This window comes from Mustela nigripes, chromosome 16 (genome assembly GCF_022355385.1).
Source record: "Mustela nigripes isolate SB6536 chromosome 16, MUSNIG.SB6536, whole genome shotgun sequence".
Classification (NCBI taxonomy): Eukaryota; Metazoa; Chordata; class Mammalia; order Carnivora; family Mustelidae; genus Mustela; species Mustela nigripes.
The window spans coordinates 55,987,858-56,006,636 of record NC_081572.1 but is presented as its reverse complement, the minus strand read 5'-3'; the positions used below and the strand labels follow the sequence as shown (position 1 = coordinate 56,006,636).

The following is an 18,779-nucleotide window of genomic DNA, read 5'->3' as shown; positions in this document are numbered from 1 at the left end:
TGTGAACACTGCTAAGAGCTCATGACGGGACAGAACTCTGAGTTAAAAGATCTGAATGTTCAGTCTGTCCTGATCTAACGGCCACTTCCTAACCCAGGGCAAATCCCAAACCCCAAGTTTCCCATTTCCTCAGCCATAAAATCTGGACAGTGGAAGGAGTCAAGTGCCAGTCCAAGCTCACAGACGTCCTCTGAGGACCCAGCACTCATCCCCCTGGAGCTCACGAAAACCTTAATTTACCTACGACAGGAGTTTCTGACCAGGGAGCTTGGGAAAGAGTCAAAATCATTTGGTTTTTGTGTTTCCTAATTTCTTGACTGTGTTTTGGTGCTGGGGCAGGTGGCTTTGCTGGTTTCGGTCAACCTGGGCTCCTCCCTCCTATCCCTCTGATGTCAAGAATCACCATGGAGGGGGGCAGGGGTCTCCCTCAGGAAGCCACAGGCAAACTTCCTGCTCCAGAAGGTTCGACAGAAGAGGCTCCATTTTTAAGGGGATAGTATAGCCCATCTGATAGCATTTTAGTATACTGCAGCCAAAGAATGAAGAAATCATTCTTCATAGGTATAATTCTGCAACTACCATAAATGACATTTAAGGGGGCACCTGGGTGGCTCAGTGGGTTAAGGTCTCTGCCTTCGGCTTAGATCATGATCCCAGGGTCCTGAGATCAAGCCCCGCGTCAGGCTCTCTGCTTAACGGGGAGCCTGCTTCCCCCCCTCTCTCCCTCTCTGCCTGCCTCTCTGCCTGCTTGTGATCTCTGTCTGTCAAATAAATAAATAAAATTAAAAAAAAAAAAAAGAATTATGGGTTAGGGGCGCCTGGGTGGCTCCATCGGTGAAGGATCTGGCCCTGGATTTCGGCTCAGGTCATGATCTCAGGGTCGTGAAATTGGCCCCGTGTCAGGCTCTGCACTCAGCAGGGAGTCTGCCTGGGAGTCTCTCCCTCTGCCTCCTCTCTCCCCACCTCTCCCCACCCACTCACACTCTCTCGCCCTCTCTCAAATAAATCAAGTAATATTAAAAAAAGAAGAAGAAGAAGAAGAAGAAGGAATAATGGGTTAAAAACCTAGGAACAGTTCGGCACAGAGTCACCGAAACAAAAGCACGCCAGACAGACACCTGCACACACACATTCACAGAAAGCATTATCCATCAGAGCCAAAAACGAGAACAACCCAAATGGCCATCGGCTGGTGAAACGGTAACTAAAATGTGTTCCGTTCACATAGTGTAGGATTCCATGTCTACAAAATGCCCCGAGCAGGTAAATCCACAGAGACAGACAGTAGAAGCTTTGGGGTGCCTGGGGTGGGGATAAGTTAAGGGAGGGAGAATGGGGTTGACTATTCATGGGTATGGGGTTTCTTTGGGGGGAGCTGGTGGTTTTCTAAAGTGAATGGCTGCAGCTTTTGTTTGGATCAGCCTACTAATATACCCTCTCATTTTGTGGGGGGGGACCCCCCCACCAGGTAAGTCCATCATCTGAGAGGAAGTTACAGGTTGTTGCTGAGAGTCCACTCGCAGAGGTAAGCCAATGAGAGGTGGAAGATGGTGCCCTGTGGACATTACGTGAGCTCCTGGAGCCAGTCATCCCTGAACTCCACCCCTAAAATGTGAGCTCATACATTAACCTCCCCTCCCCTCTCCTTTTGGCTGAAACTCATGGATTGGATGTTTGCCACTTGCAACTTAAAGTCCTGGCCCCTTTTCCCCTCCCTCCTGGAAGGCAGTGATGATCTCTCTCATTATTACGTGCTCGGCACTGGCTAAGGCGTTCTGGTGAACGAGGAGAGGATTAACAACAGGGCCCTGAGTTTCTAGAATATCACTTCCAAGTGAAGAATTGATTCCATACACACTCATCTCTTAACCCTACAGCTCCCAGTATCAACAGCTTAATTTTACACAGGACGAAATAAGGCCCACCCACATGGAGTGACTCACTCACGGGCCGGCAGCCAAGATGGGAACCGGGGTCCAGTCCCCATCTCTTGGCGCTTCACACATCACTGCACGGGGTCCAAGAGACCAGGTTAAAGATTGTGCTGGGATCATAGGAGAGAGAGATCTGATCTCTGCCTTCAAAGACCTCTTTGTCTTAAGACCCAAGACAATTTACAACGGCCAACTCAGGGAGGTATACAACAGGTGCCTCTTAGGTGTTCCCGCAATGGAAGGACAGGTTGGTAGAGCTGGACAGCCGGCTGGACCTCCAAGAGGTGGACCTTGTAGGAGGCAGGAAGAGGAGGTCCAGACAAGCCAGGCCAGGGTACGCGGACGGCCACATGTCAGAGTTCTACAGGATGTTCCCATAAGAAATCAGCTGGGGGAGTAGGGGAGGGCATTGGGAAAGAAAACCCAGAGCACATGGCTGGCTCCGTGGGGTAAGCATCAGACTCCTCGATCTCAGGGTCACATGTTCAAGCCCCACATGGCACGAAAAGCTTACACACATATGTAAAAAAAATTTTTTTAAGTAAATTTTATGAAGAATACAAAGCAAGCCCATGAACCACGGTTCTAAATTACTTATGGGTATTAACTCCTTCAATGCTTCCAATAATGTTACGAAGTCAGTCCCATTATTATGACCATTTTACAGATGAGACAACGGAGGCACAGAGAGGCGTGAGTCGATTGCTGCAGGGGGGAGGGACCAAACGGGGATTCAAACCCGATCTGAGCCCCGCGGGTCCCCTGTGTGTTTGATGACTATACTCGCTGCCTCTCAGAGATGCTCCAAGCCAGCTAGAGAGCATCTTCAGGACTGTGGAAAAGAGATGGTCAGGGCACCGTTCCAAGAAACCCGCCCTGGAGAAACATTTCATAAAAGGTGGAGGCACCATCAACCCGCCCTCGACTGCTCACAGGAACACACAGCTACAAGCCCCACGATGCGTCACGGGACCCTGTACTCCCAAAGTCCTATCAAGACCAGAAACAAAACACTGAAATGAACAGGCTTCTCCGCCCTCCACTCCCCTGCTCCCAACCCCCTGCCCTCCCGATACCCATGTCCTCAGGCTCTCGTCCAACTCTGCCCTACTGAGAATGCACAGGTCCTAATAAACTTATTTCTACTAATGTGTAAGTGGCAAGTTTCAAACAGCTGTCTCTCTGACAAATGGCCAGTCTCCAAATAGAAGCGAACTCAAGCCAATTTCCTGGGCTCGTTGCCCACAGTTATCTCAAGGATCGTTTTGGATCACGGCTTCCCTCCCATTTTCCCTGCTCTGGTGGTACGGACTTCTCTCCCTCCCGCTTTCCCCCCAAAATTGCTCCACGAAGTCCTTTCCAGTGTCAGAGAGCCTGAAGGTTGAGCCTTAAAGCAGCCCTTCTCCACTCTTAACTGCACTCTAAAAACATCCATTGAGCTTTAAAAATATGCTGATGTCTACGCCCTGCCTCCAAGGTATGCTGGTTTATATGGGGCAGGAACGATGGGTATTTTGTTAATTAACAATCGTATTAATAGATAACCATGGTTGCCTGGCTCCTCTGTGCTAAGCATCATTCTCAAGCTTCCCACTGTCTCTTCATTTGAACCTAAAGACAACCCCCGTGAGACAGCTATGATAGTGGTACCATTTGCAGATGGGAAATCCAAGACACCGAGGGGTTAAGTAATCTGCCCACAGTCTCCCAGCGAGCACTCTGGCTCCAGCATCCACACTCTGAACCACAGCCCCACAAGTCCGGGGCGGGTGCCCCATCCATCACCAGAGGTCAGTTTCCACGGCCACGCCGTCTCCTGGCACAGGCATCTGGCTTCCGCTCAGCCCACTGCGCCGCCTTGCACTTGTGGAATTTTCTCGCCCCACGAGCTGGCTGGCTTCTTCTCCAACTCTGAGTGGACGCTCCTGGTTCAACTCATTCTTGCCTCTACACCCATCTCCCTCTCTCTCCATCTCCGATAATATTTCCCTTGTGAGCACGCCTCTCGGGTACCTCCATCCCAGGGAGCTCATTCTGGCTTCCCCACCTCCCAGACCCACAATCCCTCCAAGGTGCATCTGTTCCCCCTCTCCGCTTGGCGCCGGGACCCAGGACTGCCTCTCTCCCAGCTTCCCGACTTAGGCTCAGCAGAGGAAGGGTCTCTATGTTTGCAATGCGTGCCCCCCTCCCCACCAGCTCTGCACGTGTTTTCAGTCCAGCCCCTAGGTCAAAGGTCCCTTCCAAACTGACGGCGGGTTTTAGAATATATTCCTCCAGACCGAATATTTGGGGTCTGCACTTGGCCCTTCTCCTGCCTGCTCCGTGCACCAGAGGCTGGCCTGTATGGAATACATCTGAGGACCCCCTTGTCCACCAGCTTCCAAGGTGAGTTCAGCCAACAGACGGACAGACAGATTAGAGCAGGGGAACAAGGCCGGGTCACTTCTACAGGAAGCTGTCTGCGGGCTGTGAGGTGGCTGTGACTTGTCCCCACCGGTCTGCTGCTCCCCATCCCGCCCCCCCACAGATCTCTCTCTCCAGTTTCCTGTGGTTGCCCCCTGCCCCCCCCCATGTCCCCTCAAGGCCTGCTTCCCATCCCCCATCCCACCGACACCTCAGCAAAAAGTCCTTCTTTAAATCCCCCACTACCTCCGCCAACTGTTTCATTTCCCTCTGGACCCTTATGGATACACCCTCCGAGGGCAGAAATCAGACACCGTGACTGGCCGACAGGCTCTCTGGGAGCCCGGGGTCCATCGCATCGTGGGGACCACCTCCCCCTACCCAGTAGCTCCCTCCCCAAATGACAACTGATAAGAAACAGCTCAATGAAGCCACAGGCAACCTCACGCCCTCCCCCCACCACCCCCCTCCCCTCTCCTCCCTTGAGCCCGTTTTTTAGGACAAGGCCACGCGTGCCTGGTCACAGGATGAGACAGACAGGAAATCCTCACCGCCAGCAACCCCGCAGGGCTAGTCTTCCAACGGAGCCAGGAACGGGTCCCGAAATTCAAGACCCACCAACCTCATAACGGACCAGGGAAGTCATGTTTCCAAGATCCCCCTGTACCCCGCCCTGAGAAAACCCGCCCTTGCTCTGGCCCCCCTTGCTCCTCAATAACAGGGTAGGTGGATGGGGACGCGGGGAGCCTGCAGCCATGCGTCCTGTCCTCTGGCGGGCCAGATGCCCTTACAAATCTGCTTAAGGATTCTGAGTCCTCCTGCTCCACAGACAACTCATTGAAAAGAAAGTTACAAAACCAGAAATGCTGAAAAGAGAAGGCCTCACCCGATAAGCTCCCAAAGTTTGCTTGCTCTACCCAGTCTGGGGAGGAGTTTCTAGACAAATCAGCACTTCCTTGTTGGGAAGCCCTTTCAGGGTGGGAGCACCCATCCCCAATTAAAAGCAAGCACCCCAGAATAATAGTGTCACAGGAATACACTCTTGGGCCCTCCCACGAATCAACCGGACCATTTCCCTCATGCCTCCCCACCCCAAAATTTTAAAAGGCATCCTTAGACAGGTTACAAAGATGGGAAACCCAAAGGGCCAAGAAGCATATTAAACGGTGATCAACAACACTGACCCCACATCATCAGGCTCAGCACTAGGCGTGGAGCCTACTTAAGATTCTCCCTCTCCCTCAGCCCCTCCCCTGACACTCTCTCTCAATAAATTAATTGAGCAATAGACTGATTAATTAAAGTTCATGTTTTAAAAAAAAGGATCATGAAACAGAGCTCTCCTATGACCCAGCAACTGCACTACTGGGTATTAACCTCAAAGATAACAAATGTAGTGATCCAAAAGGGCACCTGTACCCCAATGTTTATAGCAGCCCTGTCCACAATAGCCAAACTATGGAAAGAGCCCAGATGTCCATCAACAGATGAATGGATAAGGAAGATATGGTGTGTGTATATATATATATGTATATATATACACACACAATAGAATACTATGCAGCCATCAAAAAGCAACCTCTTGCCATTTGCAACGATGTGGATGGAACTAGAGGGTATTCTGCTGAGCGAAATAAGTCAATCAGAGAAAGTCATATAATCTCCCTGATATAAGGAATTTGAGAAACAAGATAGAGGATTATAGGGGAAGGGAGGGGAAAATGAAACCAGATGAAACCAGAGAGGGAGACGAACTATAAGAGATTCTTAATCTCAGGAAACAAACTGAAGGCTGCTGGGAGGGAGGACAGTGGGAGGGTTGGGGGCGCTGGGGGACAGATACTGGGGAGAGTTATATGCTATGGTGAGCTCTGTGGATTGTGTAAGACTGTTATGTGTTGTCTCTTATTCTGCCCATGAATCACAGACCTGTACCCCTGAAACCAATAATACAGGATACGTTAATAAAAAAATTAAAAAAGGATCACGGGGTGATGTATAATTGCTAAATCAGTATGTTGTATCCCTGAAACTCCAGTGTAGGTTCACTGCACTGGAACTGCAGTAAAAAATTTAAATAGAGGAGGGGCGCCGGGGGTGGGGGAGGGCTCAATTGGTTAAGCAACTGCCTTTGGCTCAGGTCAGGATCCTGAAATCTTGAGATCGAGTCTCCGCATCAGGCTCTGTGCTTAGCAGGGAGTCTGCTTCTCCCTCGGACCGTCTCCTCTCTCTCTCATTCTCACTCTGTCTCAGGTAAGTAAATAAAATCTTTTAATTTAAATAAATAAATAATAGTAAAAATAAAGGATGGCTCTTCCCGGCATCTGTAGCATTCTGGAGTTTGGGAATATTTTTATTGGTTTACTCTGGGGTTTTTTTTTTTTTTTTGCTTATGTCGACTGTCCGTCCGTCCGTCCACCCGGCCATCCATCCATTCATGCCAGAAGCAAGACTGAAGATTCTTTTTTTTTTTTCTTTTCAGTAGAGTTGACACACAATGTTCCATTAGCTTCAGGCTTATGACTCAGTGATTGGACAAGTTCACACAGTATACTATGTTCGAGTGTAGCTACTCTTTATCCTGTATGTCCCAATACACCCTTACATCACCGCTCTGGATTACTCTCCTCTGCTCCTCACCCCATACCTTTTATTCCTAGGGCTTCTATTCCGTAACTGGAAGCCTATATCTCCTCCCTGCCCCGACCTAACCCATTTTGCCCCCTCCCTGAGCTCCCCTCTGGCAACCGGCTGTCTGTTTAAAACAGACACGAAGGGGCGCCTGGGTGGCTCAGTCAGTTAAGGGTTGGACTCTCAGTTTCAGCTCAAGGCAAGATCTCAGGGTCATGAGATCAAGCCCCGCATGGGGCTCCCGCACGGAGCGTGGAGGCTGCTTGAGGTTCTCTCTGTCTGCACCCCACCCTGACATGTGTACTCTCTCTCAAAAAAAAAAAAAAAAAAAAAAAAAAGAATAAAAAATAAAACCAACAACTTACAGGATCATATGGAGCTGAAAGATGCCTCAAAGACCAACTGGGTCCTCAACCTCAGAAAGGTTGAGAGACAGTGACCCAAATTACCGAGCCAATGAGGCCAAAGGCACCTCAGAACCTTAAACCCCAACTCCTCTAGCAGTCTCTCCACTGCCCACTTCACGTGTCCATCCTTGCCACTGGGCAAAGCCCATCAGTGTTCACAGTATGGTACCCCCCCCCCCCACTATGTGGAAAGTTCACGATGTAGCTGTTTTAGACAGGACACAAGGGGTTGTAAGCCCCAAAACCTGAACCAAATTGTCTTTTTTAAGATTTTATTTATTTATTTGAGAGAGAGCACACAAACAGGGGGAGAGGCAGAGAGAGAGGGAGAAACAGACTCCTCTGCTGAACAGGCTCCATCCCAAGACCCCAGGATCATGACCTGAGTGGAAAGCAAATCCTTAAATGACTGAGCCACCCAGGCGCCCCAGAATCAAATTGTTTTACACACACACACACACATATAAACACACACAATAGAGGAATGGCAGTATTTACTGGCCTACATAACTTGGGAGCTCAGGAGTGCATGGCCTTCAGGTACCAATGGATCTAGGTGCTCAAACAATGTTACCTCAGTTCCGCTTTTTTTTTTTTTTTTTTAATGCTACCTTCATTCTCAGATGCTCTCCAAGTATTAGCAAAAGCAGTCATGGCAACTCCAAGTTTATAACCTAGCATTTAACAATGTCAGAGCTGGGGGGAGGAGCACGTCTTTCCCTAATGTACAACAAAAAGTCCCACGGAGGGGGACCAGCTGCAGTCACATGCCCATTCCTGGACCACAGTGGCTGGGACAGGGGCGGGTTGTGGGGAGGGTGTTTAGGTCAAGCCTGGGGCATGTGTGTACAAGTTCAAGAGCTCAAGGGTAGCACCAGCTCCGACCAAGCCATTCAGTCTGTGAATCCACTGCACCTTCAGTCCTCTGTGGAAATCTCAGGGATCATCACCCAAACAAGGAGAATAAGAGACAACACATAACAGGCATCTGCAATAGATTTCTTCCCTGTCCCCTAACTTCTGCATGACAACAGAATGCCGCCATGTCACCGGGAAGGAAGGTCGCAGAATTTGACCTTGAGCTTCCTGCAAGCTCACATTCCCACACATTTCTATGACCGCCCAACGGTGAGTCCGGACAGATCTCCGTCATTCCACTCCGTGATTAAGCATTACACACACATCAACCATGCCCTCCGGTCCCCCGCCAGAAACATCCAGCGAGAAACAAAGAGATGCTAAAACAAAATGTCAAAATTTGCCAACCTGCCTGCTAAAATGCCTTCCCGGCATCCTCGCGGAATGCTTCCAGGGGCTCTCGCTCTGAAAGCACGAACATCCCCAGGCACAGGCTGGGCCCCTCTTGAGAGCCGGGACTTGGCTTGGGACCATCCCTGCTCTGGCAACCAGGTCTGAGCAAGTGAGAGCCCCCAGCGTTAGAATCACACAGCCCGTGTCCAGGGGGCTGGTGGACTTGTTTCACAGGAGGGGGGAGGAAATCACATGAATCGTCTCTTCTCTCTCTCTCTCTCTCTCTAGCAGGGAGCTGCATATTTTATGAATGGTGTGAACCATTTCTGGCTGTCACTTCCTGAATGTAGCTAAGGAACTTCATTTATCCTTCCAGCAACCTGGGGTCCCCATCACGGCACTCTTGACAAGCTCTCTGGGGGAGCTCGTATCATCGGATATTTTAATGAAAAAGAAGAAGGAAGGAAAAAAACAAAAAAAAAGAAACAAAACCTCAAGGAATTGCCAAAGGCCCGGTTTGCTCTGTGGGTCATTTTGTTTTTTTAAAGAATTCGAATTTTTGGGGCGCCTGGGTGGCTCAGTGGGTTAAGCCGCTGCCTTCAGCTCAGGTCATGATCTCAGGGTCCTGGGATCGAGTCCCGCATCGGGCTCTCTGCTCAGCAGGGAGCCTGCTTCCTCCTCTCTCTCTCTGCCTGCCTCTCCGTCTACTTGTGATTTCTCTCTGTCAAATAAATAAATAAAATCTTTAAAAAAAAAAAAAAAAAAAAGAATTCGAATTTTTTATATTGCTGACCATTTGTCACGATGCTTTGTTACACCATTCGGTGTAACATGAGGGAAAGCAGACCCACACCCATCAAATCTGTATTTTTCTATGGAAAGAAAGAGAAGAGCTTATTCACCTAATAAAAATGTTTCAGATAGGATAACAGAAGAACAAGGTGCAGAGAAATAATATCTAGATAGAAAAATGCTTCAGAGAGACACCTGGGTGGCTCAGTCGCTTCTTAAGTGTCTGCCTTCAGCTCAGGTCACGATCCCAGGGTCCTGGGATTGAGTCCTGCCTGCATCGGGCTCCCTGCTCGTGGGGAGCCTGCCTCTCCCTCAGCTCATGCTCCCTCCCTCTCAAATAAATAAAATCTTTTAAAAAAAAGTCATCCATGTTGCTGCAAATAGCAGGATTTGCTTCGTTCTCACAGCTGAACATTGCGTGTTTATATATATATATATATAGAATACATATATATTTATGTACACACATAAATGTATACACTTATAGTACACATAAATCATATCTTCTTTGTCCACTGATGAGCCCTCAGGTTGCTTCCACATCTTGGCTATCGTGAATAATTCGACAATGAACACAGGGTGCTTCTTTTTACTTGTGAATGAAACACTTCTCTTTCACAATGCATTTTGTTTCTCTAATTACGATATTGATACATATTATCTGAAGGAAAGTGGAGAGAGTGGCTAGCCACAGAAAGCCCAAAAAAGCAACAATACGCACCCACAGCCCCTTCCCTCAGCAAGAACAACCATCAGCATTCCAGCACAAGCTCCCTCAGAACTTCCTCTATACGCACACATGCACACGCGCGCAAGCACACACATCTGTTTTTACACAAATCCGAAATTTTATTGTGCATGTTTTCTGGCTTGCTTTTTTACTTAACACACAATGAACTGATTTTTTTTTTTTAAAGGAAATTATCGCCCATCCTGCCTCGTGAGTGAAAGCACTTTCTGATAAAAGCAACTTCGTGGACTCTAATATTCGAAAAATAAGGAACCCTTCTCTGAATAAAAGAAAACGAGTTATTACGGATAAACCCAGGAACCGGCTCACCATGAGCTCCATCCACGAGCTCCGTCCAGCAGTCCCTCTGGGGTTCAGTCGGTCCGGAAAGACCCCCACGGTCATTCCCACCTGCCACTTCACCTGGCGTGGACAGAGACCCGGGTCCACCCCACACAGTGTGGACGGAGGCCCAGGGCCATGTCTCCCCTTTTCCACCACCTCCTGCGTGCCTTACACGAGTCTTTCCACCGCTCTTAAAACTCTTGACTTCTGGGATGCCTGGGTGGCTCAGTGGTTAAGCAACTGCCTTTGGCTCAGGTCATGACCCCAGCATCCTGGGATCGAGTCCCACATCGGGCTCCTTGCTCGGCAGAGAGCCTGGTTCTCCCACTGCCTCTGCCTGCCAGGGCTCGCTCACGCTCTCTCCCTGACAAATAAATAAATAAAATCTTAAAAAAAAAAAAAAGCAACAACAACAAAAAAAAACCTCTTGACTTCTGCATAGCTAGAGTAAAGCATGAGAAACACTCCTGTCCTGTGGCTGTCATAAAGATTAAGGAGACAGGGGGCCCCAGGGCCTGTCATAGAGCCTAAAGCAGTCTGGTCGCCAGTTCTCTCCCCCCGCCCCCCGTCCCCTACTTCTAAGACTGCAGTCCTTTCAGAGGACCGCGGGCCCCATCCCCCAGAGAGTCCCCTCCCCCCATGACCATCAAGAAACAGTCAAAACACACACACACACACACACACGCGCGCGCGCGCGCGCGCGCGCGCCCACGCAAAATGACTACTACGCGGCATCTTTAATTGCAACAAAGGGTAGAGGCCGGGGAGCAAAAGAAAACCTTAGAAATCCTCTGTCGGTCAACACAGACTACAAAATACGCTACATTCAATCCATTCTGCAGGACAGCACATAGCTTTCACAAACAACCACGGAGGGGCAAGTGCTAACAAGCAATTATCTTCAAGATATGGAGTGGAAAAAAAAAAAAAAAGAAATTGAGAAATGATACATTCTTGTGGGTGTGCCTGGCTGGCTCAGTCTATAGAGTATGTGACTCTTGGTCTCAGGGTTGTGGGTTCGAGCCCCATGCTCAGTATAGAGATGACTTAAAAATCTTTAGGGGCGGCTGGGTGCCTCAGTGGGTTAAGGCCTCTGCCTTCGGCTGGGGTCATGATCCCAGGGTCCTGGGATCGAGTCCTGGTTCCGGCTCTCTGATCCGTAGGGAGCCTACTTCCCCCCACCCCTGCCTGCCTCTCTCCCTACTTGTGATCTCTGTCTGTCAAATAAATAAATAAAATCTAAAACAATTTAAAAATAAAAAATAAAAATAAAAATCTTAAAAAATAATACATTATTTGGGTACCTGGGTGGCTCTGTTAAACATTCAACCCTTGATTTCGGCTCAGGTCACAATCGCAGGGTCACTGAAGAGTGGTCTTTCCTCATCCCTCGCAGACCACCGTGAAAATTAATTAATGCCACAGATAAATCTCTGATCTGTTTGGGTACCATGACCCTCTGGGGGGGCCACCGGCAATCAGTGGTCGGAGCAAGGATATTTCGTCCAAGAACCATCTCCCCATGGCAGATATGTTGTCTAATTCATACGTTATTTATGTGACTAAGAGAGTCTCCCCCACCCAGCACCACATGAAACATTGAGACCGTGTCTCCTGCCCCGAACTCTCCATGGATAGGACCACCAGTGAGGCCTGGGTGGGATTATGGAGAAATGCAAACACAGACTTCATGCAGAAATGCAAACATGGACATGGGCCATGCTGATATGTTTGCATCTGTACTGAAAGGACAGCAGGAGAAAGTTCAAATCCATCTGAGGCTGCAAACCTTATACTGTGGGAGGTGTGCCTAGTGTCTAAGCCTCCAGAGCCCCCATGTCCAGGGACTGTGAGCCGCCTTTTGAGACCCCAGTGAAGATGCTCTGGTCTCCTGGTTTCCCTCCCACCTTGTAGCTGAACCTTCTCTGTTGCAGTTGGCTTCCCCCTCACCCCCCTTTGGGGTGCCTCTGGGCCCCATCCCTGGCCGCCTTCTCTTCTCTGTCCGTCCTACTCCCTGGGTGATCTCATTCAATATGGCAGCCTAAAGACCAACACGAAGCCACCACGATGGGTTCAGTGGCACCTGCAGCCCCCTTCCCTGCACAAAGCCTCACCTTTCTAAACACCTACTCAGTATCATTCCTTGAAGAGAGGGAAGAATTTCAAACCTTGCATGCCAACACAAACCCTGGATATCTTTTCCAAAACCCATCCCTTCTGATCCTTACTTTTCCATGTATTGTTTTTAATTTTTTTAAGATTGTACTTATTTATTTGAGAGAGAGTGAGATTCAGAGCAAGAGTGAGCAGGAGCTGGGGGCAGGGGCAGAGGGAAAGGGAGAAGCAAATTTCCCACTGAGCAGCGAGCCAGACACCGGGCTCCATCCCAGGACCCCAAGCTCATGACCTGAGCCAAAGGCAGACACTTCATCAACTGAGCCACCCAGGCGTCCCACACTTTCCCATTTAATACCAGCTCCTCCTTTCCAATTGCTCAAGCCAAAACCCTTGGAATTATCTTCTATTTATCTCTCAAGCTGTACACATTCCATCCATCACCAAATCCCATGGGTTTTACCTTCAAAATACATCCAAAACCCAACTGCATCAACCACGTCCACAGCTACTGCCCTGGCCAAGCCACCGTCATCTCTCCTTTGTGTGACTGTGATCATCTCTGTACTCATTCCTCATGCTCTTTCCATCCTTGCTCCCCACTCTGCCTGCAACCTCTGCATCTGTGGGGCTTGAACTCACGACCCTGAGACCAAGACCTGAGCTGAGATCAAGAGTCAGATGCTCAACCAACCGAGGCACCCAGGCGCCCCCACCCAGATGAGTGATCCTCGAAAATGCCGAGTTAGTATAACGGTCCTCTGCTCGAAAGCCCGTCCAATGACTTTCCTGGTGTGAGGAGGAAATGTCAGGTCCTCTTGGAGTGCCTGCGGGACTCAGTCAGTTAAGCCTCTGCCTTCGGCTCAGGTCATGTTCACAGGGTCTTGGGATTGAGTCCTGCATCAGGCTCCCTGCTCTGCGGTAAGCTTGCTTCTCCCTCTCCTTCTGCCTGCCGCTTCCCCTGCTTGTGCTCTCTCTCTCTCTGTGTCAAATAAATAAATAATCTTAAAAAAAAAATAAAAAGAACTCAGATTCTCTTGAGGATCTCCAATGTCTTCCCGCCCAGGCCACAGGGCCCTTGCACTTGCTCTGCCTTCTACTTTCTGGCTGGAATGCTCTTGTGCCAGAAACTTACATGCACTTGTTCCCACAGATCTTCCCAGGCTTTGCTCAAAGGTCCTCCCCTGCCCATCCCATTTAAAGTGACAGATCTTAATCTCTGCCCAGCTTAGTCAGTCTTGTTGACTGTCTGTAGCCCTCATTAGAGAAGGCGAACTCTGCTTCTGAATCTCTGGCTTTGGAGTGTGCGAGCTGCAGGGGCTCAGTTTTCTCTCAGTGAATGAACTCATCTCGTTAACGTGTCCAAGGCTTCCACCTTGAGCAAAGTGCTCTTTTAACCTTCTAGCTTCTATCCAGCCATTCTCTCACCTCAGAGACTTCTCTAGGCTTAAAAACACCACTTCCCTGCCCCGCCCCCGCCCCAACACCTACACACAAAACACCACCACAGGTCCCTGAACAGCTCAGAGGCTAGTGGGCCCTTTCTGTGGCTGAGCCAGCAAATACCACTCGTGTCACAGGTTTCTGAAGCCCGGCAACTTGCAGAGGCCCAGCCAAAGGCAAGAGCCCCCTCCTCCTACCCGCCAGGCGCCTGTTTTTTCTCTCCAGAGCTCCACCCGAGCCACAAAGCACCCAGGCTCCGTCCATCTCTGAGCTCTATATGCGGCAAACCCTAAAACTTAAGTCAGAATCTTTTCCTCTTCTGATCTGGAAGAAATCCAGAGGGGCTAAAATGGAACATCTTGACCGAATTTCCTCCGGGCAAGCTTTCCCCAGGCTCGCGCCCCCCGACACCCCCTACCCCCCTGCCAGACCCATCTGGAGCCCGACTTTGCAGTGACTCTGTCCAACACAGAGCTGTGGCCGTGAACTCAGACCCCTGAGCCCGAGCGGCAACGGCATTCTGAGCTGGCTCAGATGGATGACAAGAGTTTCTTCCATTGGACCCCCTGGTAGCAAATGAGGAACACACCAACGTAGCAGGAAGTCGGTTTTCCTTAAAGCTCCTCTTGCGAAAAGAGGAATCTGTCCCCCATGAACCAACCTAGCCTCTCCCGGACTTGAAAATTTTAAGAGGCTGAAAAACAAAAATTGCCAAAATGAAGGAGGTCCAACCACACAGGCATGCATTTCCCATCTCCCCTGAGAAGGGCCACCCCGTAGTTTATCTGAGGCAAACCCCCTGCGAGGGACGGGGGAGGCGGTGGGAAGTGCTGGTTTCTAAGCAGAGAGCTTGGCTGGCTGTGTATTCTAAGCCGGTTCCTTAACCCCTCTGAGCCTTCCGCATGCAGTTCTGAGAAGCTGGGACTCCACCCGAAAGCCCTCTGTAACCACTAGCAGACGAAGCAGGCAAAGCTGAGATCACATACATTCGGAACACTAGGAAGCGCTCCAAGAGCAAACACAAAGCAGGAGAAACGGAAGTCAGCCACTGTTGCACTCTTGCCTTTGAGAAGTTTGAGCCCAGGATCAGGTGTACCTGACCGCCGGAGAGGCAGCCCCCTGGGGAGGCAACCTCCTGGGAAAAGTGCACGCCTCCCTCTGTCACTTTCCTCCAAGTGTCCCTGGGGTCTGCTTATGTGGATCGTAGTATCTGCCCAAGTAGCCACCGGTCCGGCCGCTTCCTGGCCCGCGAAAGGCCTCAGAGCTGTGTACCAACCGGACAGAGACCCTCCGCAAGGATGCCTGCCCACTCAACCCTGCTGACGAGGCGTCCCCTGGCCCAGCTAAAGAGACAGGATAGCAGGAGCCAGGGAAGGGGAGTTCAAAGGCAGCCATGCAGGAGCCACGGGGAAAAAAAAGGAAGCAAAGGAGAAAGTGAGAAAAAAATCAAAGGAAACAATGAGGAACGGGAAGAGCAACCGCTTGACATCTAACTTTCCGGCTGGTGAAGGATTCACACGGACGCCCTAGGGTGGGTCTCCCAGAACAGCCCGCAGGACTGAGTCAGGGGGAGTCAGAGGCTTTTATGTCCATTTTGGGGATGAGCCCACCGAGGCTGGGCAGAAACCAAGAAACAAGGCATGAAAGCGGGACACATGTTGAGTGAAAGATACCAGACACAAAAGGCCACACATACTGTGGGACTCCAGGGAACACGAAAGGCCTGGAGCAGTCAAATCCACAGGCACGGAGAACAGATCGGTGGCAGTCAGGGGTGCAGGGGTGTTGGGGGGAGGGGAGAAAGTGGAATGGGGTGGGCCTGCGTCCTGGGCCTGCGGTTCCCTTCTGGGGAGAAGCATGTGCACTAAACATCCCTGAGCTGTGAACTTGAGCATGTCACCCTGCTGACTTCTGTTATATGAGTTTTACCACAAATCTGAAGAAGGGAGGGGACAGAGAGTAAAATGAAGAGAAAATTGGATACAGAGGAGGAGAAATGGGAAGGAGCCAGAGATCCTCAGGCAAGACAAGAATTTCCCCAAATCGGGGACCGTCTGCGTGTCAGGCCGGCAGGGGGGCTCTGCTGGATAAAGAAGGAGCCTCTCCTCTCCCAGGGAACGGCTAACACGATGCCTTCCTCAGAGGCTGCAGACAGAGACAGACCCCGCAGCCGCCTGGGGAGGAAAACAGAGTGGCCGGCAGAGAGAGGGACAGGACATGGAGGCAGAGGGGCGGGCCCACCAGGAAAACACTCAGCATTCACTTATCTGAGCTTTGCAATGACAGAATCATTCATCCCCCAAGCAGGACTGAGTCCCCAGCTCTGGGCCAGCCCCTGTCACCAGTCACCGCAGAGATCAAACCCCTGGCCTCTCTGAGTCAACCTTCCGGAGGCTGACCACATTCGGACTCACCGGCTGGTACGACCTGGGGGCCAGAGGAATGTCTCCAGCAGCTCAGTCCACCCACGGCAAAGGGAATTCATCAGTGAAGCTTTCTTCCTGACTTTCACATATGTGAGTCACATGGAGTAGCTCAGCAGAGCTTAGGGAGTAGAGGGGACACGGTCCCCATGGTCCCCACGGAGCTTAGGGAGGGAGTAGAGGGGACACGGTCCCCACGGTCCCCATGGAGCTTAGAGAGTAGAAGGGACACGGTCCCCACGGAGCTTAGGGAGTAGATGGGACATGGTCCCCATGGAGCTCTAAGCAGAGACCCGCCTGCAGAGAACCAGCTGTTTTCACTACAAATTCTCAATTTGGGACCACAGTAAGGAATGTAACTTCAGGCCACCGTCTCTGAGAGAATTCTTCCAGAAGACACACACCCGTGCCTGGACGTGTCTTACTTGTTTGGGCTCGGGCTGGGGACCCTGCGAGAAGAAACTGGACACACAGCTCCACCCTCGTGGGTCTCATGTGCTAATGAAGGACACACGTGATCCGGAGACATATAGAAGGCCCACGAGGGACATATGTAAGGAGGAAAAGGGGACAAGCACGGTGCCCCTGGTCACTGCAAGGTTTTGATGCCACACAGAACCACATAAAAAAGTCTCCTACCCAGGGGCACCTGGGTGGTTCTGTGGATTAAGCGTCTGCCTTCGGCTCAGTTCATGACCTCAGGGTCCTGGGATCAAGCCCCACATCAGGCTCTTTGCTCAGCAGGGAGCCTGCTTCTCCCTCTGCCCCTCCCCCACTCCTGCTTGCACACACACACACACACACACACACACTCTCTCTCTCTCTCTCTCAGATAAATAAAATAAAATCTTTTAAAAAAAATTAATGTCCTAGGGACGCCTGGGTGGCTCCATGGATTAAGCGTCTGCCTTCGGCTCAGGTCAGGATCCCAGGGTCCTGGGATCGAGCCCCAAATCGGGCTCCTTGCTCAGCAGAGAGCCTGCTTCTCTCTCTCCTTCTGCCTGCCACTCTGCCTGCTTGTGCTCTCTCTCTCTGTCGAATAAATAAATAAAGTCTTTAAAAAAAAATTAGTGTCTCACGCAAATCCAGGTTAAAGGTCCCACAGGACTTAGGTCAGGAAGTACCACAGGATTGAGGCGGAAGCAAGAGAAATCTATCGTCTCCACCTTCTGAGGCCAGAAAGTGGGTGATACGGGTGTGGGCAGGGCTGGGGTCTCCTGAGGGCTCTCTCCTTGGCGCCCCCCAACCCTGTGTCTTCATGTGGTCTTTCCTCCGCGTGTGTCTGTGTCCTGACCTTTCCTTCCTATAGGGACACCCACGGGACCTCATTTTCAACTAATTACTACCTCTTGAAGGACTCTGCCTCCAAAGTGTTCCCTTCTGGGGTGCTAAGGGTTAGACCTCAGCACATGAATTTGGGGCAGAGCGGGGGCCCGCAGGATTCAGCCCATCCCGAGCCCCGAGGGCCTCCACTGCCTTGTCCTGCCCCTGGATGCAGCTAGAACACCCCCACAAAGAGCCCTCCAATCCAAGGGACCTCAGAGAACAAGGCGGACAGAGCTCTTAGGACAAACAGTTCAAGCTTGTCTGGGACAAGAATTTCAACAGCTTTTCTAATTGCCTGTGGCAGCCTCAGAAGCAAGCTCCAGGAGGCCCGAGGGGGACGGACCACCCAGCAGAGGGCTGAGGGGATGGTACAGGGCCACCAGGGAGGGTGCGAACAGTGGGGTCCACAGGCACCACGTCCCTGCCCGCTTCCTACACATACTCTCCAAGCAGGTCGTGCATCGGTATCAGCTTACCCTGGAATTTCAAACCATGGTCACATCCAGGGTCACCTTGAAAACGCTTCCAGTCCACCTAAGAGCCCTTGGGATGGGTGTCACCGCTCTTAACTGATGGAGAAGCTGGTTAGAGACTTTAGGTGGATTTTGCAAGATCAAAGAGGCAAGAGGTGTGGGGGGAAGGGGTCCTCCAGTTAGACTCCAGGGCTCCTGATGGCAGTCCACGGACCCCTCGGCTACACCCAGCTGTCCCTGCAGCTAAGAAGCAGGAGGGGCGGCGGGGAGAAGACCCGTTGTCAGGGCAGCCTCTCACCATCCATCCTTCACTCTTGGAAAACAAAATGCTTTGTTCGCCAGGACCCAGCGGCCTTACTCTGATGTTCAGCATTCTGAGCCCACCCGGCTACCCTCCCCCACCCCTTCCAACCCTGGCCTTCCACGACCCCAAACCTAGCCTGATGACGAGGCCATTCACACCTTTTTGGAGAAAGACCGCTTAAGCCCTGACTCAAAACCAGAGC

At 50.9% G+C, this 18,779-nt stretch overlaps 1 protein-coding gene across 1 annotated transcript in view; it reads right to left on the bottom strand.

The window, feature by feature from the left end:
• The window catches only part of GAS7 (growth arrest specific 7), a 199,242-nt gene that overhangs the window by 162,664 nt on the left and 17,799 nt on the right, over window positions 1-18,779 (bottom strand). The window lies entirely within an intron of this gene.